The sequence below is a fragment of the Oreochromis aureus genome, linkage group 7 (genome assembly GCF_013358895.1).
Source record: "Oreochromis aureus strain Israel breed Guangdong linkage group 7, ZZ_aureus, whole genome shotgun sequence".
NCBI lineage: Eukaryota > Metazoa > Chordata > Actinopteri > Cichliformes > Cichlidae > Oreochromis > Oreochromis aureus.
Window position 1 is genome coordinate 12,097,676 of NC_052948.1, and position 15,429 is coordinate 12,113,104.

The 15,429-nt window shown below is 39.5% G+C and overlaps 1 protein-coding gene across 6 annotated transcripts in view; it reads right to left on the reverse strand.

Annotated features, from left to right (window-relative positions):
• Nucleotides 1-15,429, reverse strand: part of sema4ba (sema domain, immunoglobulin domain (Ig), transmembrane domain (TM) and short cytoplasmic domain, (semaphorin) 4Ba) — an 84,403-nt gene that overhangs the window by 21,766 nt on the left and 47,208 nt on the right. For 2 of the 6 annotated variants that reach the window (XM_039614158.1, XM_039614157.1), the window contains one exon: nucleotides 13,143-13,230. The exons of the other annotated variants lie outside the window; for them this stretch is intronic. The gene's annotated coding sequence lies outside the window, so the exon portion shown is untranslated. The remainder of the gene's footprint in view (nucleotides 1-13,142; nucleotides 13,231-15,429) is intronic. 6 annotated transcript variants of the gene reach the window in all.

Below are 15,429 nucleotides of genomic sequence, written 5' to 3' on the forward strand. Positions count from 1 at the left end.
ATAGTCTCTCTCTCCAGTCTTATTGTCTTATCGTTATGCTTTTTACATTTGTCCAATTGTCAGCTCATCAGTCATTCATAAATTACTTTGAATTAATTTATGAATGATTGATTCACCTGAACAAAATGCTGAACATCTTTCCTCAGCATTAAGAGTATTTTTTGGCACACTGCTGTCTTTATCTCCACACAACACAAAACATGATTATGCAACAATGACATCGCATTCATAACAAAGTGCATAAGTGCCAAGAGTCAAAACGAAAGACTGTAGGATTATCTTTCAGTTTCTGTTCATAGGAAGCAAATGATCATTTTGATAGGTTAGGGTGTTAATGTGCGAGGCTGTTAGTAAGGCGCTAACACCAACACTCTCAGAAAGCTTAATCTCTAAATATGAGCTGCATATACCTGTTCTGCTGTGCGTTGGACTGAAAGAAAACAGAGATTTCTTAGTAATCTCTGCTTTCTTGAAAAAAGGTGTGACGTCCAAGACACAGCTCATGTTACAAGAGCTACAGGAGCTTCTGTCCCATAGTTTTCACCAGATGAACTTTAATTGCACTACAGAGTAGTAAGAAGTTGCATGTACAGATCAGAACTTGTCTCAATATAAAAGAGTTGGATTTCCATAGTAATTCACTGGGATAAAAGCAACCAAAGCCTAAAGACAACTTGTGGAATAACTGCATAGGCACAGTGCTCGCTTCTTCTTGATTGAATACGATATACGTGTCAGGGAATCTGAACTTTCAGATATTTTTTCATCTCCACTAACACCTTTATCAACAAGCTCTCCAGCTATTTTTAAGAAACCGTCAGTCCAAACCACAACACGGCCAGTAATGGATTTAAGGGGCCAAATCACAGACTCTGATGAACTGAATGTAGTGAGACAGACTTAAAGGGAAACTCAATATGGATACTCCAGTTACAACTGCCAATGCTCCATTACAGTGGCCATGGGGAGCTCCTCATTAAATGCTACCAACAAGAGATTCAGTTTCACGTGAGGTATTAGAATCAATTTCACGAAGTAGGGAGCGAAACTATTCCGGCTTTTATCAAGGGGATCTTGACTCTTAGTCAATAAGCAGTCAGATGCTTATTACAAAACCAGACATGTCCAAATCTGATATAGGCAGATGACATCTGCAAGAACAACAAGGCCAAAAGACAAGACACAAAGATGGTTATTTCTACAGCAGCAATGTCACACGCAAGACTGAAAAAACAAGGAAAAAAAACATGCAGACATGTCCTGTCAATTCAGCCTGAAGGGCTTGTGGTGCAGCAAAACACATATTTTGGTAGCACTTTATAATAAGGCCCATGACTAAATGCAGTTAAATTGAATTGTAAATACACTGTACTTTTTGTGGACTGGCAATATTATGGAGTGACTGTACCTTCCTTTCCGCATCTTTATTTTTTTACGTCATTATTTAATATTGATTATGTTGAAGAGCATGATAGTCTTTTTGTTATTCATTATTTCTATTATTGTCCTGTTTTGTTTTGTTTTTTTACTTACGCTGTACTTAAAATTACTTATAGTATAATGTGTGTCTTATTTCCTGTAAAATACCCAGAAGTCACGCAAGGTTAAGCAGCTCCATAGTACAGCCCACATCCCGAAAGGTACACAGTACTTATGATGTGAAATGGATGAATATTGTTTTTCCACTAAATTACCCACAAATTATGCAGTACTTAAAATTACCTTCAATATGATTATTTCTTTGTTTCTTATAAAAATCTGACTTGTTGTCCCTTTATTCTAGTGTACCTATCTTTAAGTATTTGTATATAATTGCATTTTAATTTCAAGTACATTGAAATTCCCTTTAATTGCTGGGGAATTATGCCCTCAGTTGGAGACCATATTATAAAGTGCTACCCACATTTCTAGTTTTAACTTATTTAACCTGTTTTAACCTTTTCCTCACTGGACACCTCTTAGAATTAACCCTTGTTTGTCTTTTCTGAACTGAGCCATATCTGTTATATTTCAGGCGTTAGTGAGGGAGCTCTCTACCTATACAATCTATACCACATCTTTATTGATGTAGATATTGAGATGTCAAAAAATCTTCATTAGGGGAACAGAGAAGGTTGTACTTATGGGGGAAAGAGTTAAAGTTTGATTAAAAAATTTTTATAGTTTAAAAATTCAGATCAAAATGATCTCCCCTTTCACCGGGTCAGATATGCAAAAGCTATGAAAGGAAAAATAATCAAGCGTCTGGACAGCAAAGAATTTGGACCTACAGCAGTATGACTGTGATTTTTAATGATCCTGATGACAAAAACAGACAAGGTTCTGAAAAGCTTCTGCTTTTAAAAGTCCGGGCTCGGCCACAGTCTGACATTTTTAGACAATCCCTCCCTGCCAGCAACCTACATGATGTCAGTGGACTATGACATGTAACCGACAAAAAGAGTAGCCATGAGCATCATTAGTGTCTTTTGTGTGGAAACAACCAAAAATGAGACACTACTTGACCACCGAGCCGCAGAGGTAACAATAATCCCGGTTTTGTGTGACAGTCAGAAAAAGCGGCCTGCATGAATCCGACTGAGGTATGAAGAGAGAGTTCGACTCAGTGTGAGCAGGAGAACAAGGGCCCCTCTGACAGCACAGAAATCTATATGCAACTCTGCACTTCACTGCTCTCTCCTGCATGATGCATAAACTGAATCATCCCTTTCACTCTCTACACAGACGTGATAGTGTGCTCTGGCTATGGATGATACTCTCCCATCTCTCTGTCAATGATCTCTTCCTAAATCCTTTTAGAGTATATTTCTCTATTCCCTTCAGCAACACATCACCCTGACAGAATAATTTCATCAATTCTTTACCACAGATTGTAAAACATCCAATTAAAGATACTATAATTTTATTAGTGGGTGGGGTGATTCTTTCTGGATTTTCAACCAAATTAAAAGAAAGCTATTTGTCTTTATATTTTTATATTAGCCTTTCTCTTAAAAAACACAGATGGGATTTATGTTTGCATGCCTCATGAGTCTGTCAATGGAGTAAAAAATGCTGCTGCTTTACATTTTCATTACATTTCATAGAGACTAACATGCTGTACTTTTAATATCTGCAACCAAAACAAACAACTAAATGAAGATATAAAATAAATGTTCTGTCAGGACCACTACAGTAAAACGAAAACTGTCATTTTCATCTGGAGTAAGTTATTTTTGGCAGCATCACTCCGTACTGGGACTTCTCTCCCTTTCCATGTGCAGATGTGAAAAGCTGGAGGCAGCGAGACCAGCGCGTACCCCCCATACAGAACAAAGAAGGCATCGCTGTCAACAGATATGACACTGATTAGGTCAGACAACAAGAAAAATGGCAGGGTGTTCAGATGGGTTGCAAATCAGCTTGCAGGAATGCAGCAACTGTATGTCCAATATTAACTTTTCCAACTGAATGTGTGTTAGGGTATCAGCTGAGCCATCAGATGATGTGGGCAGACACAGAGTGGGCTGGGATCAACGGATCTACCAGGATTATGTCTAAACTTTATTTGATCAAGGATATGTTCAGTTTTTAGTCCATTTTATACATTTTCAGCTTTGATCAGTGTTAAACAATATCTTTATATTAGGATAAATTGCAATAGTTTGTTAATTAATTCATTAATATAATTATTAATATAGTACAATTAATTAATTAGCTATTAATAATTAATAAATGTATAAATGTTCCAGGTACAAGTTCTGGCAACCTGGCCACCAAGGCCTCCAGCCCAGTGCACATACCACTGGACCCCTACGCCCCCCTCCTCTGGGTAGTGGACCCACAGGAGGGCAGGTCCATTTTGTTCATTCAGGATAAACTGATTCAGGTCTATATAAAGCATTCTGAACAGAGATGGGCAGTAACGCGTTACAGATTACTTGTAACGCGTTACTGTAATCTGATTACGTTTTTCAAGTAACGAGTAATGTAAGGGATTTCTATTGCAAAAACGGTAATTAGATTACTGTTACTTTCACGTAGGAACGCTGCGTTACTGCGTTACTAAAACCGTGATTTTTTGCGAGAATGTCTCATGACAGTGACATAAGCGAGTGCGACGTTCGTGACAATGTCACAGATCATAATATATCAAGTGCGGGAGAGAGTATGAGCATGCAGCGTTCAAAGCGTGGAAGTACTGACTTTATTTTGAGTTTGGTTCCATAAAAAGTGACAAAAACATTAGCGTCCGTTGTGCGTGGGAAGAAAACTTCTTTTTACAGCGAAAAAAACTCCTAAACTTCCAAGCAAGCAGCGAGTGCGCTACGACGTAATGTGAAATTCACAGAGAAACTCGCAGATTCTTCCACTGACCGCTGCGGCACACCTGCACCAGGGTAAACCTCCGCCTACCCCACTCCTGCTTTATAGGTGAAAAGAGAGCAACAGGACCGCTGAGTCTTTGATTTTATTTATTTTCTGCTGTGTTTTACTTGCATTTATTTGAAAGAGTGAGTGTAAATACAAAAAAATATTTTATTTTATGTGCTGGAATGTGCAGAAAATAGGTTTAATTGTTAAACAAATTTCTTCCAGTCAGAGAATGTTGCATATAATTAAGTTTTTGCTTGATGCATAATGTTAAAAGATTTAAAGTTTAAAGTTTTAAAAAGAGACGTTTCCATTTGATTACATTTTGTATGATGGATTATGCAGAAAAAGTAGAATTGGGCTGAAAGATCTATCGCTTTATCACCCTATTCAGGTAAATCGTGTTTTTAAAAAGTAACTAAGTAACTAAGTAATTAATTACTTTTGAAAATAAGTAATCAGTAAAGTAACGGGAGTACTTTTTCGGGGAAGTAACTTGACCAACACTGATTCTGAACATAGTCAGTTCATTAATTCATCAACTTTAACAGTAACAGAGACCTTTCTGACAGTCCACAATATAAAAATAATTAGAGGAAGGGAGATAAATCAAGCAGTAGGACATACTGCCAGGAACAGGGTGCCAATAAAACGTCATAGAAATAAGCAACTGTCAGTGTAGAGCTACAGAATAAACTCTGCTTGTGGTGCTTTATTTTACAATGTAAAACTCAGTCATAAAAAAATTGATAATACCTTTCTTACACTGTCCAAAAACTTCACAGTAATGTATCTCGTAAAAGAGGAACCCAGTTTTATATTTAACCCAACAGGGAAATTCCTAGCAGTGTTTGGCGGTCATTTACTGTTATACAGCTCCTTGTGTAAAGTAAAAATATCACTATATATCACTGAATGAGAAAGCTGGCCCAATGACAATGCTACTTTTAATACTGTATTATAAATAGCTGCATCGCGTATGCTGCTGGAACAGGTGGTACCACCATTAGCTTTTGCTATTTGAGTAGAGTAGGAGGGGTGAAGGCTTCCTGGATTCCACACGTAGTCTGTTGACTGGAAAAGTGTTGCCTGAAAAATATGACCTTTTGCCTTCCTGTCATCTGACGAAGCCACCTGTACACACACACACACGCACACACGCACGACATACTGGTCACCTACCTACATCACACCCGTCAGATAACGTAGGTCACATGCTACCACATGTTCCAGCCAACCTGTGAGCGTTTGCCCTTAGGCCCTGAAACACCTCCACGTCACTGAAGGGCTCTCTGATGTGTGACGGAACAGATGTGGGATGGGAGGATATCATCTCTCAGGAGTGGCTTTAATGGAGGAGCACTCCTGTACATATGGGCAGAGTGGCTGAGTTGCTGGGTGAGTTGTGTGGCTGTACGGCGTTGACATATTTCCGCCCTGGTCCTACTGCCCTCTTATGTTATTGTGCAACGACTTGGCCAGCTGTAACGATACCTGGCTATGAGTAAGATATGACAGTGCTTCTTTCCCAAGGCCAGTGCATCATGACTAATCACAATCAGAAGGGTTTAAGAACATGCTCACTCACCTCTCATAAAAACGACTAAACGACATAAAAACATAAAACAATTAAATCCGTTGGTTAAGGAGCCGCATGAGTTATTACGCTATCTATTATGTTATTTATTATGAGTGTTATCAAATTAAAATTGATGGATTCTCAGGTACAGATAAAAATTGTTAAGTAACAGCCACAAGTTCAACTGCTCATTAACGCGAATATCTAATCAGCCAATAACAGGGCAGCAACTCGGTACATGTAGACATGTAGACATGGTCGAGACTGTCATTGTCCCACACAACCGTCTTCATAGTTTACAGAGAATTGTCTGAAAAACAGAAAATATCCAGCTTGCAGCAGTTCTTTGGATGAAAATGCCTTGTTGATATCAGAGGTCAGATAAGAATTGAAAGACTTCTTCAAGCTGATAAGCAGGCAACAGTAACTCAAATAACCAATCGCTACAACCAAGGTATGCAGAAAAGCATCTGTGAATGCACTGTGTATTGAATCTTGAAGCAGATGAGGTACAGCAGCAGAAGACCACAACAGGTACCGTAGGATACGACCTAAAATATAATAAATCCTGCATAAAATGGTATAACTGAGAATTATGTTCATTTAAAATGTTATTGTTTGCACTATAAAATTATAACAGCCTATAGCATATATTAGCCTATACTCCAGTCAATGGTTTTACAGTGATTCCCTCTTTAATTGATTGATTTAAACTGGGTAATGCTACAAATGTTTTCATTACAAAGTCTTAGTGACTTCTTAAATTTCAGTGGTGCAATTTAAATCACAAGCTTAAAGCCAACTAGAGCTCTAGCTGTCAAGAAATTGCAATGAAGTTAATAAACAAACACAGTCTTAGATTCACAATAGCTGGTGCAACACAGCGCAGCTACCGAGTTAACATATTTTTCCATTCAAAAGTCATGTTGATTAGATGACTATGGTGTTTGAAGAAAATACCTTCTTTCCTGCCCGACCCATTTTTAAGTTCAATCCCTAGACCCAGCTAAGAATAATTAATGGCTCAATCGTTCCTAAGTGAACTATACAGCAGTAATTATGACCATATGCTATTCCAAAGACTTTTAATTGCCTAATTAAAATCTTATTAAACTATTGGACAGAGATAGGGGACATTTTGAACTTAAGGTTCAGGGGAGTTAAATTCATCAAGCTTGCTTCTCCTATGGGGTTTGTGACACAGGGTCAGAAATGTGGAATTTATCACAAGTGCTGAATTCCTAAAGCATCCCAAATTTAAAGCTATCAGGAACTAAGAATGTATTGATAGATTAATGTAATATATGGCTGTGAAAGTGGATGAGCATATTTCATCACCTCTGTCTTTGAAACCTATACAAGTGCTGAAACCAGCCCTGTGTCAGAAGTGAAAATATATGAAATGATTTTCCATTTCATTCCATTTCCCCTCTGCACAAATTTCCATAACAGATGTGAAGCCAGCAGAAGCAGCTTGCTGATGAAATGTAAAGTAGTGGAGCTAGGGCTGTCGCCAGACCTGCTATTACTATCAACGTCGAAGTGGGTGAAAGAAGAGCAGCAGGGGCTCTGCGACGGGCCGAAAAGTGCTTTAATACCCAAAGTGCCGAGGACAAAGAGAAGCAAATGAAAGGACAAAGACACCACCTTCTCCTGCTGGTCACCTCAGCTAACTCCAATCTTTATATTAACACTAGTAAGGAGGAACGAATCTCTTCAGAGTCGCTAATCTCATCAGCAAAGTTCAACGTTCAGACTTGTGAGGGCGAGTTGCTTCTCTTGGTTTCATCTCCTTTATTTCTTGGCACATTGGCCAATTCACATGTCCAAACAAAAGTAAACAGGGCTTAAAAAGCGCTTGCATCTTAAAAATATTCACGTATAGTCACTGCCATGATGTTTATAGAAGTTTGTACTTTCTCTCTGCACTCTTTTCCACTCTTCTGAAAGCCCCAGTGTAAGCTGATCCACTTTAAGGAAGGAGACTGCACTGTTGATCTTGCAGAAATGGCCTATTTCTTTTCTAGAGTCTCTTTTACTGTTGTCACACCCTTTGCAGGGAGAGGGAACACCCTACATCTCCCATTTCATTATGACACACCTTTCAGGGACCAAAACTAACAAACAACAACCTGTAATAAAAAGCATTTTCCTCTTATTGGGGTTTTGGTAAATAATTTGAACCTTTGACATGATCGCTTTATGATAAGCTATCCAGATATTCAAAATCAGTGATCAAAAGCTGAAACTATTTTGACAGCGATGTTCAACAGTTGGATCTGCAAAACAAAAAGATGTTCCTCTTTACTCTGAAATATAATACTGCATGTCCTGACATTTGGTGGAATGGCACTAAAGGAAATCACTGCTGTTTACACCACAAATGTTTATAGTAGTATTCATGCTACAATAAATGTTTATTCTTTTATAACTACTGAGCGGAGGATGGAGTGACCTGCAAACAGTGCCTCTGCTTCAATCTTGAACTACTTATGAATTTGCAGTTTCAGTGAAATAAGAGTTTTCCACTTATAAACAAAATGTAAGAGGTTTGGTAATGATTATATTTATTTATGTTGCTAATCTGCAACTTAAGAAGTTTACTCTACAGACGGAAGCAGGCTAAAGTTCTCACTGTCAGGAAACATCCTAACCATCTCACCCTCTCAAACTGTTGGCTGAGAGTAACAGCCTGTATCCGTGAGAGAGTGACCATATGCGCTCCAGCAAATGTGACAAATTCTTCGATGACTATTTTATAGCAGAAATAAAAGCACAGCGTAATATACTGTTCAGAGTACTGGATAAGATATTGAGGGCCTTTGGTTTATGAGGCTTCCTGCCTGCTGCCAGACACAGGTGAGAAACCGTTTCAGCTCTGGCTGCTGAAAGTAGGTCAGGCCTGTTGAAACACTCAGTGCCATTCGAAATGTCTCCACTTGTTTGCAATAAAATCCTGTCTGCGTTTGCTGGAGTGAAATATCGACCACGATGCAGTGAGATAACAGCCATTCACGTCAGGTTCTGTACCGTGCTTCTCCTTGTTTACATCCACTAACTTGTTTTTTTCAAAGATAAGCATGTGAAACACAAGTAAAGTTAAATGGAGTGGTACTTGTATGCACCTTTCCACTTTCCACTCTTTTCTTTTTTTACTACAAGTCTCATTCAACCAAACACAAACATTCATAATACAACACTATCTATCACAATCTAAGCGCTTACTAACTTTCACACTTCAGTGGATGCTTCAGGGGCAACTCAGGGTACAGCTCTTGCCTAAGGATGCAACAGCATCCAAACCACTAACCTTACAATTTGTAGATGACCCATCCTACCACCCAAGTCGCAGCTGCCCAACGAAGTATGCTGAGGCTGTTTAAATACAAGTTTTCATGTTTTAGAAGACACACTGAAAAATTCAAGTACTAAAAGCATAAATTTATGCTGTCTGAACTGTCATATGGTGATGATGTCAGATCATGTCATAACGTCCACACCTTTTCTGACACTTGATGTGTCACCCATTAACTGTAAACTTCAAAAACCAACAAACCATCATACACACCCATTTCACCATGTGACTGACCTGCTGAGTTATGCTGAGTTAGAGCACTTCGTTCTCGCACTGCAGGCTTACTTGTTGTTCCTAGAGTATTTAAAAGTAGAATGGGAGGGAGAGCCTTCAGTTTTCAGGCCCCTCTTCTGTGGAACCAGCTTCCCGTTTAGATTCGGGAGACAGACACCATCTCTACTTTTAAGATTAGGCTTAAAAATTTCCTTTTTGCCAAAGCATATAGTTAGGGCTGGACCAGGTGACCCTGAATCCTCCCTTAGTTATGCTGCAATAGATGTAGGCTGCCGGGGGATTCCCATGATGCACTGAGTTTTTCCTTTCCAGTCACCTTTCTCACTCACTATGTGTTAATAGACCTCTCTGCATTGAATCATATCTGTTATTAATCTCTGTCTCTCTTCCACAGGATGTCTTTACCTTCTCTCACCCCAACCGGTCGCAGCAGATGGCCCCGCCCCTCCCTGAGCCTGGTTCTGCTGGAGGTTTCTTCCTGTTAAAAGGGAGTTTTTCCTTCCCAGTGTCGCCAAAGTGCTTGCTCATAGGGGGTCATATGATTGTTGGGTTTTTCTCTGTATCTATTATTGTGGGCTCTATTGTACAATATAAAGCGCCTTGAGGCGACTGTTGTGATTTGGCGGTATATAAATAAAATTGAATTGAATTGAATTATACAGAGGTGAGCAAGGGTCAAGGAGCTGGATTCCCTGTGTAGCTCTCATTTTACGTTTTGTTATGTAACTACTGTGGCAATGTTTATTCATGTATCCCAGTGCAACACTTTTAATGTCTCCCATGAGAAGTTGCATGAAAATGTAGCACGTTATCCCCGTTTTTTAATGACTTCAGATTTTAACCATTCTATGATGGACGGCTTTTCACTCTTCCCAATAGTAAAGTTTGCTTGGAACAACTTTAAATACATCTGATTCAGACTAAAAAGAGCAGCATGTTAGCAATAAAGTCAGAGTAAGCTTAAAGCTGCAGCTCTGCCCTCCAATAGGCACTAACAACAGGGCAGTGCTGAATTCTGGCATCATGCAGGATTTGAACTACATGCTGCCAAGTCTGGCAAGCTGAAAGTTCTCTGCTTAACCTTTTGAGTCCTACATATTATGTACATGTTGGCCAAACTCTTGCATTAAATTTTCTAAAGCCTGACAGGTCTTCCTCCCTCTTACTTTTCATTTGTAACACTGAGCTATCCTGCATGGTAGCCTATGGCACAGCTTCACATGCACCTTCCCAGAAATATAATTACATTACCCAAAAATTTGGTAGTAATATACCATTTGTTTCACTTCTAAAACAAAATGCAATAGACTGTAAATGTATCAAGTTTGCTCATTATAGTATGCCACAGCTTATAGTCTGCCTTTTCTTCAATCAGTATATATACACTCAAAATCAGATGTCTTTCTTTCTGTAACGATAAGTGACTATTTCATTGAGAACTTGATATTAAGGGTTTCATTAATGCAGAGACACTATGGCAGGGACTCAGCGCAGTACTATAAATGATACTTTTTTCTACTTGGACAGCTTTAAGCTGAAAGGTTATTATCAGATTTTTTTGTCTGCTGTCACCGAAAAAATGTTAACAACCCGTGCTTTACAAGAATAAAAGATTAACTTTTAAATTTTTTTTTGACTCATGAGACTATTTAGCATAGTAAAGGAGTTGCCAAATAAAACTGAACAACCATAAAAAACCCACTATATGCTTGGAAAAAGCAAAGTGAACCTTTTGAACCATATAAGTCAAGTTTGTGGACAGTTCAAAAACGAAGTGATGTGCTGCATTTGCATTTGCCGCCCGTGTAAAGTCATGGATCGTTCAATCAACAACAATCCATTGAAATATTTAACCTCACTGAAATTGATTAGGCTGGTGTGGCATCCATGAAAGGGCGTAAACAAAGCACGGCGGCTGTTGCCGCTTGATGTCCGCAGCAAGAAGCTGCACGCATTCCAGTAGCTTAGAGGCTTACACACAGGCTCAGGCTATAGGCCACTGGGCAGAGAGCTGCACCCATCCATCACTGTGTAAAAATGATAAAAGACTCAGAATGTCCACTTCTCCAAATGGCCACAGACCAGCTTTTACCGAATGTCAAAAGCATCAAGGCTACAAAGCACATTGTAAACCTCACAGATCGAAGATGCTGGTGACCTTCAGTAAACCATAAGAAAAATAAAATAAAGTTAAAAAAAACTTGTCAGCATATAATAAAATGGGAAATGTATTACTTCCAAAGCTGTTTTTGAAAATCACTAGCTAGAAACGAAGATAGCCCAGGGAAAGGCGTGTTCGTCCGAGCAGGTGTAATCAAGTTCATGTTCACACGGTAATTATCTATCTGTCTGTTTAAAATGACACCTATGAGAACTGTTTATAGCCTAATCCAATCGTGTGGAAAGTGATTTAGATTTACAATACCCAGAGCTGAAGTAGCAACTAGTGATTGTTCACCAGGAGCGATATGACTGTAAGTCTGATTATTGCTAAACTTTTATTTAAGTATCCACAGCTCTTAACATGACAGTAGTCGTAGACTTTTCCTTCTTTTATTCAGGCATTCCACTTGAAGCAAAATGCATGTTTTGAAAGGCTTATCGCTCTTCAACAACACATTCAGTGAGATTCAGGGAAGTCCACTAACAATGACCAAAAACCAAGTTCTCTAAACCGAGCTCATGAGAGTACACAAAGATTGACGAATGACTCCTTTCCTGGTCTTGTAGTCATACTTGTTCAGTTGTGTCTTATCTCTCGTGTTAACCCTTAACAGTCAGTATTTAAAAAGTTAATTTTTGACCTCTTTATCTGGAGAACAAACCACATTAAAAAGTCTTTGTGGGGGTAGTCTGTGTTCTTTATATGGGGTCCGAGAGTAGGGCAGCTGCCACCCACATCAAGTGACCTCACTTAGTACCGATCAATAGCAAGCTGCGCATTCCTAACGCGAAGTATTCAGCCATCACTTAAACGCTGGTATCCTAGTCATCCGAGCTATCTTGAGAATCCGTCGCTACAATGATATTTGGGTTAAATTCCAATCATTGAGATCCAATATCCCAGACAACCAGATCTGACCTATAAGGGCAGCGAATCTGGTAAACCATACGGGGGAGATGAGCTCTTGTCAATCAAGAGTATCTGCCTATAGGCTGCTGCTGATCCAGATACTCAAGGTCACACTTGTCAAGCCAGCACTGCTCAGTTTAGATTCAACTTCACATGTTTGCTCTTTACTTTTTTTTTATCCTTGTGCCCTTTTTCATTTGCCCTTTAAATCACACACACAAATCACGCACATTGCAAATATATGGCCCAACATTGATCCCGTGGCTTGATGATTTAATGGATGACTGACTGACTCTTCTACTTAACTAGACAAGCATAATCAGGGGATTAGCAAACTATCAGATGACAGAGCTCAGTGAGCTTGCCTGCAGGTACAGGGGTATGTTAAAAATTGCTTCAATTCTACTGAGTAATTTTTAACAACAACAACAAAAAAGAATAATCTAACAAACATCCAAGTTCATGACATCTTAAAGCCAAATTGCTCTGAGCAGTCAGTTGAGGCAGAACTGCACTGCATATAATAAGGACCCTTAAAGTTCACGTACCTCCATGTTTGCACCAGCGTGTGCTCGAGATACAATCGAAGCCCTGACATGTCTGCACGGCGCCCAGCTGGATTCGTGTAGGTGGGAGCTGATGTCATGGAGAGATGGAGGTGAAATGGTGTGTTACTAGAAAGTTGAGCCTTTTCACTGTGATGTCAGAGAAGCGCACATTTCCTCACCTATTTCACAACGTAGAGGCGCTGAGGGATGGTTTATTATTTTGCAGACAAGAAAGGACTAAATTAGGAAATTCAGCAGATAACATCAAACCATCTTTCTTTTTTCAGGTGAATTTCCAGATAACGTGGAAAAAAAATCCTATTATCTATAATGATGAAGTACATTCCCGTAAACCAGAAAAGGTCAAATTGTCATTTAGGCTTATAAAAATAATAGGCAGATAACAAGAACATTCAGGTCTCTCTTAACAAACATCCAGTAAACCCAAGAGGCTGCTCTGTAGCTGGTCTCTGACGTTACCATGAGCCAAGCAAGTGATTCATCTCATTATTTATAAACTATACGATGTAAAGTTAGTGATTTGATGCATGAGCTGGGACAGGATAAACAGCCTTGTCTTGCTTGGATCACTAACAAACCAGAAAGAGAAGTGGACAAAAAGCGAGGCCAGAAGACATTTTAATACTTGAAACAGTTTAATATGCAGATACCTGATAAACTGAGCTCTGTGCAGGATTGTTTAGATTTAGTCAGGGTACTGATTTTTTAGAGTTTAAGCAATCCAATCACTGAAAAAAAGTATTTCTTTATGCATTTTATGCCCCAATAAGACCCAGTGACCACAGAAGAAGTCATCAGCAGTGTTAGTTGCTGTGAGCTTGAACTGCACCTGCATGCTGAACAGCTTCATCCCCTCCAGATGTCTGGAGGCCTCTCTAGACCTAGAGCCAGCACATCTATAACTGTCTCCTGCACTGCCCAGACTCTAGTGGATAACTGCCAGAAAGAAAGCAGAGATGCAGGGGGATCTGAGCCCTGCAGCCACTCATGCTGCACAAAAAGTGCTGAAAGAGGCCATAGGATGGCCTGTGTACTCTGTCTTAATATATCTCATCTTCAATCCGATCTGATGAATTATTCAACCAGAGCTATCTACTGTGCCTCTCACCTAAAACATCTGCCCTGCCAGCCTGTCTGCCAGGTCCGGCTTACACTCTGCTCTGCCACAGGAAGCTTTTAGTCTACTGCTGTCCTGTGGGCTCTGTTGCATTTAACCCCTTTGCTCCATTTCTGTTTCCATCTCTCGGACCGCAGGCGTAGAGAGGAAAAGAGATCATGTTACTGTGTCAGAAAACAGGATCAATCTATAAAAGGGTTTTTTTGTTGTTGTTGTTTTTAAAAAAACAAAGAAATAAAGAAGTAGATTCGCTACAACTGTGCCACCATCCAACTGCCTCACATGACTCATCATCATTTCAATATCTGAAAGCAGAAAGTATTCTGAAAGGTCACACTCAAGGGCCAAATTCAACATAATAGGCAATAAAGACTGAAGACCGATGATCGTACGATGATCTATTTAATTAGCAACCCACAACTGTCCATGTGCTTCATAAAGTTAAAGGACTTTCAGACACCTCAAAACAACCAAGCAGGGCCTACATATTCACATAAGAGTTAGCTAACTAAAATCACAGTTTACCTGCACTCTCATAAAAATTGATCAACAGATTTACAACGAGGTAAAGTGTGTAATATTTGAGCTCCATGCAACATGACACATGAGAGGCGAGAGTGCCTTTTGCAGTGGGCTACATTGTACTATTTGTGTCCAAGGTTAGAGAAGAGCTACTATGTCAGTTCGGTGTTTCAGCCAATGTCCATCGAATATGTCTCTATAAAGTAAGTAATCGCAATGTTAAAAGACAGCATGTTTATGACGAGCGGCAATCAGACGTGTGATTGGAGAGCTGCGACAGGAATGTCTTTAAGGGTCAGTGGCACCATTAGCAGAGTAAAGGGCATAACCTGGAATGCTTAGAGATATCAAATCACGGCTACAGGGGAGGGACAAGCTGCCAAACAAGGCTCGGCTGGAGGCTGATTCAATCATCAGAGCTACTCCCGCACTCACATCAGGAAGGACACAAACAAATTCAACCACTAACAGTGACATGATGTACATTTCCTATCTGTGATCCAATAGTCGATGCGTTCTTATTATAGCTTTAAGATTTAAAATACAGCTTTATAATGAAACATGCACGAGGAACAGGTGCGAGGTGATGAGTGACGGAAATATACCCTGAAATGGGAATTTTGCAAC